The sequence below is a fragment of the Haemorhous mexicanus genome, chromosome 10 (assembly GCF_027477595.1).
Source record: "Haemorhous mexicanus isolate bHaeMex1 chromosome 10, bHaeMex1.pri, whole genome shotgun sequence".
NCBI lineage: Eukaryota > Metazoa > Chordata > Aves > Passeriformes > Fringillidae > Haemorhous > Haemorhous mexicanus.
The window spans coordinates 388,158-401,665 of NC_082350.1; positions in this window are offsets into that span (position 1 = coordinate 388,158).

The following is a 13,508-nucleotide window of genomic DNA, read 5'->3' on the forward strand; positions in this document are numbered from 1 at the left end:
CCATCATGGTATGGAAGAATTTATTTGTCCCTCACTAAGGAGGAATAAGTATTTTGATCATAGATCATTTCCAGTGAAATACTTGACATTTTTAAGATGCTTTCAATCAATTTTGATCCTCATTGCTTATTCATTGTAAACAGTAAGTTTTCAGTGCATGGAAAGTGTGTGTGGTACGTCTACATTAGTTCAAACACCAATTCCAACTAATGGCCAGGCTGAACTACAGTAAATAATGTCCTGAAGGATATTTTGCCACCTTCTTTGGCATTCCTTGAAATCCTAATGATTGGCATGAAGTGTTGAAATACAGAGATTTTCTCTCAGAGAGTGTCCCATGGTGAAACCCATCCCATGTGTTTGATGTTGTAGTTCTTATCGCTTTTAAAATGTGATATCTTCTGCCCAGTTTTCATGAAGCTTTCTGTTACAGTAGTGAAAATCACAGAGAAATGCAATTTTGTACAACTTTGAATTTACCCCAAGAGCTGAGAGAAAATTTATCTACCATCAAGGGTGGCATTCGTTGCTGTTCAAAGCCCCATCCAAGCTGACCTTGAATACGTTCAGGGATGGGACATCCACAACTTCTCTGGGCAACCCGAAGCAGCGATCCAGCACCCCAACAGCAAAAAATGTCTTCCTTTCATCGAATCGAGAGCAGAAATACTAAATCTAGGTATATAAACTTTGAGGAAAGGTTTGAAATTCTATTGATTTGAAACACATTTGATATGAATACTAACTTCCAGCCGACTGAAATATGTTGATGGCCATTTGAGATTGACACTTTTTGAAAACGTGCATGGAATTGAAAATTAAAACCGGCAAAATTAAAAAGTTCTTGCCATTTTCTTTTAACTCTGATCTTCAAAATGGCATAGGTCAGATATCTGTGCTTCATGCAAATCTCTCAGATACTCTCAGACAAAAGCTTTTCTTTCAGACTAAACTGCGGTTTAGGTAGAACACGAGTGCTTAGTGAAGGTTTTTCTGGGCATAGGGGGATTTGTGTGCACAAGAGGTTTTATCCAAACTGGAAAATTCATCCCAGCTGCATTTGTTCATCATTCCTACTGCATCAGGCCTGAAGATTCTGTGAAAAGTATCCTGTGGACCTTGAACATAGCTCATGTGAAAGAGATGAGAGGTGATGGAGAAGTTGAGGGAGAGAATCAAGAGCATATGGCCCAGTAAAGGCACCAGAAGGTATTTTTTCATGTGGTCCACAGCCCAAACAATTGTTTAGCACCGTTTGAAGGCTGTGTTTGACCAACAGGGCTGAAGCAGGTCTTCAAAATATCCAGTAGATCAAAATCCATTGAAGCAAATGACCCTGGCCAGTCACCTTGCTGCTGATCATTCACGCTCCATACCAGCTGATCAGGCCTAAGAATGCTGCTACACAAGTGTTGTGAAAAAGGTAGGCACATTTTCACAGAGGCAGGGGAAAATGCCCTTGGATGGTGATTCCAAGGGATAACTTGATGGCGCAAGTTAGGTACTCTTATCTACTGTGCAATATCGAAGTTGGTGAGTTCACCATCTGTAAGCATCACTTTAGAAAATAAAGGTTTGATCCACAAAACGATACTTCCTATGTCCTGTCTACCTGCTTCATTTCAGCCAATGAATAGGCTATGTTCCATCAGCAAAGTGTTCATGATCATATGCTTCTTTAAACTGTGGTCATTCTTTCTTTTTTTCTAAATCAGACACTGTCTATTCCTAAGATTCAGATGTCCATGGGTAGGGGTGTAATTAAGTTCACTGTTAAAAAATATCCTTCTTGTTATCTTTTTAATAAATTACTGAGATGTAACATCAGTCTGAGAGCTGAAAGAAACCCCTTCATTTGCTCTTTGCCAAGTATCATCTATGTGATACAAATTCTATTTGACCCATCCATTGCCATCTAATACTACTAGTAATGCCTTCACAACCTTTTCTTCATCGTTAGGGATTTTGGAGAAGTGAAAGATTGGAACATAAGCAAGGGCATTTGTTCAAGATGCTGCAGAAAGAGCTGCCGTCTGTTCTCTTCCTTGCTGCCTATGTTGGCAGGAAGCTGCAAAAAACCCAAAGATAACTAGAAAGAGTGTTACTTTTAGTCTAAATTTGGAAATGATGTTTGGAATACCCTGTTAAATGACAAGGTGCTCTTTTAAAAGATGGCATCTTCAGGGGAAAAGTCAGTTTAAAGAGGTTTCGAGACAGTTGCTCCTGGAAAAAAAAATAAAAATTGGAGGTATCCGAGGTCTTTAGCCATACCACTTGGAAGATTGATTCAAAACACAGTTTCTTCATCTAGGAAGAACAGAGGACCATAGATGCAGCCCATTTCAAAACGGAGTTCTTTATGTGTCAGGTTGGGATTTACTGGACATCATTTCTTGTAAAGTCGAGGGACTGCAGTTAGCTCTCCAATAATTTCCTTCCCTGAAATTCATCTGCATTTGCTCCTTTCTCCAGTGTTCCCATTTCTTAGTGCTGGTATACTCCATCTATGCATTAGAATATTCAACTGGAGTGTGTGTCCGATATTTTCTAGTTCAAATTGGCTGGAACGCAATGGATAGTTCCAGTTGCTTGTATACAGTAGTTTTATTTGGACAAGTTTTCTTTGAACAATGTTTAAGCAGCAGTAGCAAATCGGAAGTACAGCTTGCAGCAGGGAAAGACACTTCTGCTTGCTCAAGTTTCCTGTAGTCAGATAGATGCCAAAAGGCTTTTCATAGTACTACTACTGTCTTGTAGGAATACTTGATCTAATCCTACCTTTGATACAATTACGAATGGGCTACTTTTCCACAAGGTGGAACATTTTTCTTTTAATAATATGTTTTTTGTAAGTTGGAAACATGAACTTGTGCACCAGTCAGGTGGAATGTACTCCTACTTCTTCATAAGTTTCACAACATTATTTAGAAAATATTGACTCTGTGTAACTTCAAAAGAAGAATTCTGGGCATCTTCATTCTATTGATGTAATTTTTTTTCCACCATGCTGTTCTTGTTTTCTATGGAACTCATTTTTACCAATAGAAATATTTTTCCCTGACACCTATGGAAAATACCTATGTTTACTCAATATTGCAGCCTCAGTACACTGTTTAGAATTATTTCAACATGGTCCCAAGCATATCCGACAGCTAGACAGCAGAGGTTAGCAACAGTGAGTGGGAATAACTTCTGAACCATTTCAGTAGATTTCCCAGGAAGGGCTTGCTTTCTGCCCCTGCAAATTTTCCCGGAGATATTGTCTGGTGAACAGTTGCATCAAAAGAGTATTTTTGCACAAACCTTGGGCCAAGCTCTGTCTCAGATTTACTAGTGAATGCAAAGAGGGTGAAAGTGCTGCTTCAAAGCCCTCTGTGTGCTTTCCGTACCAAAAGGGAGGTGACCCCAGAAATAAGTTTTTGATCTCTCTTCAAAACACGAGGCATGTCACCAGCTCATTCATCTTTTTCTGGGACTCAGCATCTAAAGACCAAGAAGCCCTCTTGCTTGCTAAAGTGTGTTCAGCAAATAAACCCTTGTCCCATCAGCAAATTTGAACACAGCTGCATTCCAGTCAATTCCAATGCTGGCAGGGCAATACTCTAGCCCTGTAGTAACATGCCACTGTTAGAAGACTGTGTAAAACTCTTTGTGTACAAAGTCATGGGAGGGAAAAATAGAATTGGGAAGAACTGCACATTGTTCTGGAAAAAGCCTCCTGCCACAGTCTTACAGACATCTTTTTTTGGTATCATTTTTAAGAGTTGGAGTTTTTTAAATTTTGTACAAGATAAAATCTTACTGGACCTTGAAGTTTCCCTACTAGAAGTACAGCCATTTCTTAGTAGAATAGAAGTAAGCCCTTTGAATATGTACAAATGGCCTTTCAAAATACATATGCTATAGCACACTGTGAAAGGAATTAGCTATAAAAACAGAAATTCAAAGGTTTAAAAAGGTTTTGAATAAAGTAAGTCTAAGGTGATAGAAGAAGAAGAAAACAGCAGTTTTCTTCTTCTGCTGAAAAAACAACTCCCAGGACATTGTACTCTACAGGTGTATTATATCACTTTCTGAAAAACTGAGTAGGTTTGCTATTTCAAAAGGTTTTCATTAGGAAGGAAGAGATTCCTTTGGAAAAAAAAACTTCAAATTGACTTGACATGAATGTTATGACACTTCACCAATCATGAAGAAAAATTCTCATCACTTGATATGGAAATCATGACGGTAATGGAGACAAGGATGTCTAAGCCGTGCCATCAGGAATATAAAAAAGCATTAGAATGCTGGTAAGACTGAGCTCCTGAACTAGTCAGAAGAGAACGCAACCAAAACATTTTCCTTCAAGAGTCTTCAGGATGAACAGCAGATCAAATGTTTTCCTGTGAAGTATTTATGAATAGAATTAACCTTTAAAAGAACATTGTTTTCAAAAACCTGTGTCCAGTATCTCTTAGAATGATACACAGTTCTTATTACTAGAAAAAAGAAAAGCACTTTTTTCCAAACTGTTGTGCACTTTTAAACGATCTACAATAAAAAGAGTACTTTTTCATGCTGGGAATGATGTTCATCACAAAAAAGCCTTGGCGCACGCTTGGTACTCTAGTGTCTTGATTAGCATAGTTTTTAATTCATCGAACAAGTTTCACATTGACTCTTTTTCACCTTGAAATAATGGCGTCTTTGTACTCATGCAGCATCCATGAAGAATTTCTTGGGTGTCATTTTGTACTCGATCCTAAATGGCAGATTCTGCATTCTGCCATCCGTCTAGCCTTCCCATTTGATGCAGCTTCTGAGAGGTCTTTTCAGAATTGAGGACTACCTGCAAGAATGATGCTATTTTACTCCTTGGTTAATGCAAAAGAGTTTTTCCTTTACAGCATAATAATAATCGGAAAAGAATGATGGTGGATTCAATTCTTCTAGTAATACAAAGAGGACTATTATCATCATTAGAAACCAAGCAAGTCATATTTATTGCTCATGCAGTACAACCACTAATGCAAATTACCCTGTAAATTCAAAATGAATCTGTATCACAGGAGTGGATTGAATGTCTCTCTTGATATTTTGCTTAAAGCAGAAAATTAATTCTTTTCTTTTGACAGCCAACTCATAATTGCAACCTAACTTTCAACTACAGCTTTCAAACAGTGGAAACATGTCTGTTTATAACAGGATACAGTACCGTACACAAGACCAAAACAGGTCCTAGACATTCCAATGAAAGAAAAGATCAAAGGACAGATTAATTCATGTCTGCAAGCCCTCAAGGGCGTACAGGTCAAAAGTCCTCAGAAAACTAGGCCAGTGACACAAATTCTCGATGTTGGCACCAGCAGAAGCAGCTGCTATCTTTATAGGATGCAAACTTGCTTACATCATCCTTCAAGGCAATCCTCTGTCCCCCTGCCCAAAATGCCTTCTGTTCTACTCCTTGGACTTCACATTTGCATTTCTACAGAGTCCTGCAAACGGACTCAAAGTTCAGGTAATAGATTTCCAAGATTTAGAAAGATTGTGTTAAGTCTATTTCTTTCGTATTTCATCCCGTCTAAGCATACTGTAACTTTCTGAAGTGAAATATGTCGAGTATGTCACATGTAGTTTACATGTTAGTTCTGCTTGACATTAAAACTTCTCACAGACCCCTGGGATGCCTTACTGCAAAAATATATAGCTGCAAAGAGTGGTTGCACAAAGTTAGAATGGCCAGAAAACCATGTAAACAACCTAACAGAAGAGGCTTGAATTTCTGAATATAATCTTGCACCATCTAAAGTCAAAAGAGAATATTGAAATGATTTTCATCTAATAATGAGCGTGGGGAAGAAAGAATCCAGATAGGCTTTTTTTTTTTTTTAAACAGTTCCAGGAAATACATGGCTTTAACTTGGAAGTATAGCAGTAAATATTTTTATACAGCATGAGTTCTCATTACCTAATCATATGATTTGTAGAACTGAATTGGAAAGTAGGAAATAAACAAAGAAAACTATTCAAGCTATAAAAAATGTGAGTTTAAATTTTCTTTGTATTTCTGATTAAAACGATGAGGTAGCCAAATGGTCACCCATTATTTTCAAAAGCATCTGGACATAAAAAACGGATCAATTTTGGCGGGACTTGGATGTCAGGTATTCCTGAAAAGCTTTATTTCACTGCTTCCCCTGAACCCTGATTCAATCCCCTTAAATGCAGCTGTATTTCAGTTGCTCAGTGAAACTGTCCATGTCATGCATATAGTTTACAAATAATCTGCAGAAAAAGCTAGCTAGACTTAAAGATCTTTTTTCTGTAAATGGCCTTCAACTGATTTCTACAAAGACACAGCTGGGATTTCTGCTGTCTTCTTCAGGCCACTTCCTGAAGAGATCTCTCCATTAAATCTGTCTCGTTCTACTAAGAACGCTTCTGGTGATCCAAAGTCAGCACTGGGATTGTCCAACTGCATGGAATTACTGTCTGCTAGAGCTGCACACTGAGGGCTTCTGTGTGCAGCATCATGTGAGCCCTGCTAATGTCACCCTGTTGGTATAAACTGAGCTAAGTGGACCTTAAGGGACAAGATTGTGCACTGATTTTGTAATAGAAATTAGGTACTAAGAAGGAGGCGGGAGGATTTCAATGTTTCTGCTTCCAGCTGAAGCAACACTAAATCTCGGTCTTTATCTGAAAAACCAGGTGAATGAACCCGTTTGGCATTCATATGTCAAAAAGGTCAGTAATACACTCAGAACTGTCAAAAGAGTAACAATTCCAATCATTACTTTCTAAAAAGAATTCATTTGAAGAAGTCAGGAAGACAGATGAAACATGCAAATATCCTAGCCTGAGAATCATTCTGTTGATCTGCACAGGTTTCTTATTCTATTCCCATCTAATGCATTGGTCATGTGTGCTTGTGATGACACAAATACTTGCAAAGCTTACCAGATAAATCACGTTCTCTTCAAACAGCAAAGCATTTCTTGATGGTTGCATTTGCTAATTCCATTTAGACTCAGTGTTCTTCAAGGTCTTTTCCAACCAAAGTTCCAACCACCATTCTCTAAGTCGCACATCCTGATTGTCCTGGTTTAGGGCAAATTTGGCAGAAAACCTCACAAAGGGCCACTGCACCCTCCCCCCCACCGAAAGCCCACCCACACAGCCCCTCCCCTCAACTGGTTTGGGGAGAGAAGTGGGAAAAAGCTGTTGATTTAACAGGCAAAGCACTTCCCAGCACAAAAAAATGAACAATACCAGATGACAAAACTCATTTGCCGCACTGAAGAGACGACAAATCAGAAAGTCTCTCCTGTGGGTGCTCACTCTGTTATCAATCCCTCCGGCAATGGGGAAGGCTGCTGCCCAGAGTAGGCCCCAGTAGGCCACAAAGCGCAAGTTCCCAGTGCTTCCCAGGTCCCAGTCCGGAGCAGATTCGAAACGTTCCAAGAAAAGGGAAAGGAAAAAAAACCAGTCCAGGGAAAACTCTGCCTCAGCCAGCTGAACCAACTAAAAAAGCAAATGAGCGCTCTGTTCTGCTCCGGCAGTGCCCAGACAACACAGTGCAGCGCAGAATGTGGAAGAGTCTTGCTTTTTAAGGAGTGCAGCCTCAGATAAGAAACTCGGTGCTTCTTCTTCTCCCCACCTTTGCTCTCAGAACCAGTCTTGAAGGCAGAGAATATCATATCCAGCATTAACAGAGCAGATGACTGGGGATACAAGCATCATAAAGTCACCCTAGGACACTGCTCCTTTGAGATATGTCACCAGACTATGCTAAGACCAAGTTTTGGAACTGCTCATTAAAATTCTACTCTCACAGTGAAGCTGAGGAGGAAACACAGCTCACTACAGTTACCTTGTGGCATGCCAGTGCTTCCTTTCAATCACAAGGTTCTTCATTTTTAAGTCCCTGACATCACAGGCATCATGAAACATCCTTTGTGCAGGAAGGAAGAAAATATTCTTCTCATTGATGCTGATGGGTTAGCTGACATGCAAAGCAGTTAATTCAAAGGGACAGAGCAATCAAGTCAATAGGAAAACTCACCACAGTTTTGTTTACTCCCCTAAATCCTTACTATCCCAAAATACAAGAACTGCTGTAAAAGCCTTGTGGCTACCTAGTTTTTTCCTAGACCTACATGGTGGGGTAAGAGATAAACAATCCCAAACTATGGTAATCCACAACAAAGCATTCTTGAGATCATATTCAGGTTCTGCATAGCAAGCTCTTCCTCCTGATAAAGTTATTCCATCGCAATACTTTGGGGAGTATCTCAGAGGGCTGGGTGTTGTTTGGTTTGAAAGCATCTTGATCATTCAGGAACCCAGTAGCAAGGACAAAGTTTAAAAGAAGATAGTGCTATGCATTGATTTTCATCTAGGACAGAGATATTACTACAACACAGAAGGCTGACCTAATGCTTCACGACAACGTGGCTGAAGTGGCATCCTGGTCCCCATAGGTTTTTCTCTTTACTTTTAGCTGCTTTCTTACCAGATGAATGAGCTGAACTAGCTCAAAAAAGAATCAGATGAGTGCCAGAGCTTTCAAACAAACAAAAAAAAAAAAAAAAAAAAAAAAAAAAACACCAAAAAAAAAAAACCAAAAAAAACCAAACCCAAAACAGATGCAAAAAGGTGATTTGTAAGTGCATTTGAAAACAGAAGTTTTTTGTACTTTTCATAGATACATGGCATTCTCTGGAATGATATTGCTCCAATGCTTTGGGTTTGGTTTTGTTTTTGTTTTTTTCCTCAATTCTAAATGTTACACATTCTTTTTTGGCCATTTTAGTAAACTGATTTTCTGATCCATGTGAAAGACAGTCCGAAGTTCCCCTCATTTGCCTCACGACCGTCCCCAGGACAGACATCGGGACCCTGAGGACCCTGACTGGAGTGCTGGCATGCCGGTCAGAGAGGAATGCCAGAAATCCTGAGGCCCCTGAGCAGCATTCTGGCCTGCCAAGTGATTGTTGGCAGCTGTGTCTACAGTGACTGCTTCTAGCAGGGCCTGCCAAGGGGCGAGGCGACCTATGGGCCTGCACGTGCTCGGCGACACCAGCCCAGGAATTTTCCCACCTCTTGGCCAGATGAACTTGCTGGGGCAACTGTGGTAGCCGCCCCATGGAAAATCCTTCATCTGCTCCACTACCACCGTGAGGGATGGAGATTGAAGCCCCCCTCCCAAGGACTGAGGCTGAGACACCCGTAATTCTGATCCAGGGCTGCTGGCCTGACTGAAGCAGGATGCCTGCTAAGTGTTGCCTGCAGATGTGTTCGCGAGACCTAGACTGGTTTCCCATAGAAACCAGTCCTGAAACAATAGCTCCCGCTCACTGCTGATATTGATATTGACTTCTCCTGCTGAGAACATGGACTGTCTGTACTCGTCTTCAATACCATTTTCCCCCTCAGCAATTTCAATAGACTTGCTCTTTATTGTATCTGCTCCCCCTCAGCCATTTCTAGATCTGCTTCCCCCCTCAGCAATGGACTATAATAGAACCTTGAGATAACCAGGACTTTGAGATCTCCCCTAGGAGAACTCCATCGGCTGGGCTGCGAGGACTTCATCTCTCTCCATTTGGTAGCTGTACTCCCTCTCTCTTTCTCCCCCTCTTTTCTATTCTTTTCCTCTCCCTAATTCCTTGAAGGCATTTGCTGTGGTCATTCTAGAAAGGTGCATTTGTTTGGAGTGATACTGCAATCCCTTTTCCATCCTGTCTTTTGCCCTCCAAGATCAGTTAAGAAAACATCATCCCCCCTTGGTATGAGCGGATCAGAACAATATGTTCTTTCCAGCTGAAATTGGTTCTAGTCAATAGAAGCACACTGGTAGGTAAAAGTAGACTATAAAAGATAACCTTCAGAATGTATTTCCCATGTCTTCCCATTCAAGCAAGTGAAGAAAGCAGACAGATCTTCAGATAACATGCTATGCCAATTGAAAGGAATCTTCTTGGAGGCAACTGTGAAACTCACGCAATGAAATACAGATGAGAGAGATGAAAGGGTCACATATGATGTCAAATCTATTCTTTTAATGTTTGAATGAAACAAGATTTCTTGAAGTACAATCCTACAAAATGAAGGTGAATTTGCAGAAGCAATTGAACTGGGTCTCCTTTAGAAACACAATGTTTTCTAATTAAACTGAGCATTCAGGAAGGCAACCTTGAGATCAAAAGGATTTAGAAAAATTCAAATACCAAGACTGGCAGTTTGTTATCTTACACGGTCTCTTTAAGATAAGATTTATTTGAACTTCCACTTGTAGTAGGTCTGAAGACATTAGGAATGATGCAATATGAAAAAACCAAAACAAAACAACTTTCTCAAAAAGCTTTGAGAAACCAGAGAAATGATGATTTTTAGTGGTTAGGTAGTCCTTTAAAATTTGTCTTGGGGGAAAGAGATAAAAAACTGACTGAGATCAAATGACTGTGGAGTATATTCCAAAACAGTAATGAAGAATGTAAGGGGCAAGAGCCTGTTAGAAAAATACTATGCTGGCTTCATCTGTTGAAAGCATTCCAGAATGGTTGAAATTATGAATCATATCTTCTGGGATTTAAAAAAAAAAAAAAAAAAAAAAAAAAAAAAAAAAAAAAAAAAAGAGGAAGAAAACAGAAGGAAAAAAAATATTTTGAACATATTTTTCCATTCCAAGATGGTATAATGGCTTTATTTCATTTTGTTCCTATGACCGGTTAATAGCTTATGAAGTGTTTAGCAATAGAGAGTGAGAGTCTTCACACTAACCATACCATTTGGATGTGTCTCTTTTACTTTCTAGAGCAGCAGGTATGGTTTAGCACTCCACAATTCAGTCCCCAAAAGCGAGTAAGTGTGGCAGATTTAACCTAACTGCCCAGTCCACCAAAATGCCTAATTATCTTGAAAAATGCTTTGCTCTATCTCATTATCTGGACATGTCCCTCTAGCTCCACTTTGAGCTTCTTGATCTTTCATCTACAGGATGAGATCCAATTTAGCTTAGCAAGGATGTAGCCTTTCCAAACCATATCTTTTACCTTCTGTATTCTTCCAAGTACATTTCTACCGCAGGGACCAGTTTGGAAGATCCTAGTTGTTTTATTCCTTAGATTATGTTGCTGCATTATTAGCTCTTCTTTGAAGTTTTTTCCCTGCTCAAGTATAGGGTCAGTGCTGAAATGATTGTGATGCTAACTCCTTATGATATATTCTGCAGGCTTACAGAGTATGCAGCAAAGTTTTCTCTTCTTCTGAGGACATTCTACTCTTTTGATGAGAAATGCTGAAGGTCTGACTTCAGTTGCAAAGGTATCTGATTGACAGATTGCAAAATTGTTAAGTCTAGTAACAGCAGGAAAAGCGTGCTCTTGCTCTGTATGTAAATGTCGTGTCAGCTGCTGTTGGGATAAAAAGCATGAGCATAAGCAAAGATATCTGCATGGATAGAAAAGAAACAAAGAAGATATTTGTTGTGATTTCTGCACGAAGGAGCAAGAAGAAGCATGAAGCGCTAATTTCAGTGGCTAAGACAGTATCATCCTTGGGCCAGTTCTCTTCAACATCTTTGGAACCACTTGGACTTGGCACTTGAAGGAATATTAAGCAAGTTTGCCAGAGACGCTACATTGGGAGGAGCTGTCAACTAACTCCCTTGAGGCCAGTGAGACACTGCAGAGAGATCTTGACAAATAAGAGAGATGGGCAATTATGGCTGGCCGGGAGTCTATGCACAAATCATGAAAGGGGCGGGACTGCTGGGGAAGGCGTCCCAAGCTGTTGTATTTTCCAGCATCAGTCTCATGACATGGTTATGACAGTGGGAAGATGCCAGCAGCTCACGTCCCCAGCAGCAGAAAAACAACTTGATGTTACAACTTACTTGAAAAGCTTTTTGACCAATCCCACAAAGCAAAAGCATATTGACACTAGTTCTTTCCGATCCCTAGAAGCACACATACCTTTGGTTCAAAGAACGCTTGCTTCTTTTGAATAAAAGACCTGCTTGTAAGCCTTAAGATAGAATGCACAGAGCTCCATTATTAAGCTTAGAACTTCCTAACATCTGGCTAGATCTACTTTGCTGTAGCTTAGGGAGTTCTTCTGGTCAAGCGTTAATACACAGGCCATTGTTCTATTTGTCCTTACTTCTCTACTTCTTCTATCATTTTTCTGCTGACAAACCTTATGACTACTGCTTAGCTCCAACCACAGTTCTGCTGCCTCTGAGGCCTGCCTTTTGCAGCTTTCCAAAAATCCTCAGTTTTCAAGGATTGCCACAGGCAATCCCCAACCTTCGGGAGTTGTGCGATGGCAAGTGCTGGATTCAGCACCTGGGACAGGGCAATCCTGCTCTCTGTGCGTGTATAGACTAGGGAGCCAGAGGCTGAAAGGAAGCCAGGCTCCTGGCCAATGGCAAGCTAAATGTGTATCAGCAGTGCCCTGGCAGCCAGGAGGGCCAAGCCTGTCCTGGGGTGCATCAGGCACAGTATCACCAGCTGGGCAAGAGAGGGCATTGTCCTGCTCTGCTCTGCTGTGTTCTGGGGCGGCCTCACCTTGAGTGCTTGGGGGCAGTTTTGGGTACCACAATGAAAAAAGACATGAAGGTATCAAAAAGTTCTCCAATGAGGTTTACAAGGACAGAACTGGAGGAAATGGCATGCAGCTGAGTCAGGGGAGGGTCAGGTCTGGCATCAGGAAAAAGTTTTTTAACCAGAGGATGGCTGGGCACTGGAAGAGTCTCTCCAGGGTGTGGTCACAGCATCACACCTATCTTGAGTTCAAGAACCTTTGGGACATTGCTCTCAGGCATCTGGTGTGATTCTTGAGGAAGGTCCCATGCAGGGCCAGAAGTTGGACTTGATGCTCCTGACGGGCCCCTTCCAATTCAACTGATTCTACCACTCTATGGTTCTGTCCTGGCAGCTCAAGGTATATTGCTTGATCTCACCAGATTTTGACCTGCTCTTGTTGGTCAGAATTTGTCCCTACTGCCTAATGATATTTACCACAGAAGACAAAGGGCCTTTTCTCAATTTTCTCAAGAAAGTTGAAGATGCACCCTAGAATCCTAAAAAAGTCTTTTCCTTGAAACAACACTGTCTCCTGCCCACTATTCTTTCCAGATCTTAAGGAGAAAGAAGGCAAAATCAGGAGATGTATTACAATGAAGCACTGTCAAGTTTCCGGACCTTTAGCAGTATATTTGTACTTCCACTATTCTTTTCTATAAAATCATGGTTTTGTAGATCATGTCATTTTCTAGCAAGACACATTGTTGCAACTGAGCCCATCAGTCTCTGTGAGAATATATTGTCAAAAGCACAAAACAGATTAATGGGCAGTGGCAAGTGAGGGGAAAAAACAGTATGGGAAGCAGCTCCGTGATACTACAGTAAGACAAGGAGGAGGAGGTGTTCCAGTTGACAGAGCAAAGAATCCCCCGCAGTCCCTGGAGATATCCTAGTGAAGCAGGTTGTCTCCCAGCAGTCCCTAGAGAACCATGGAGG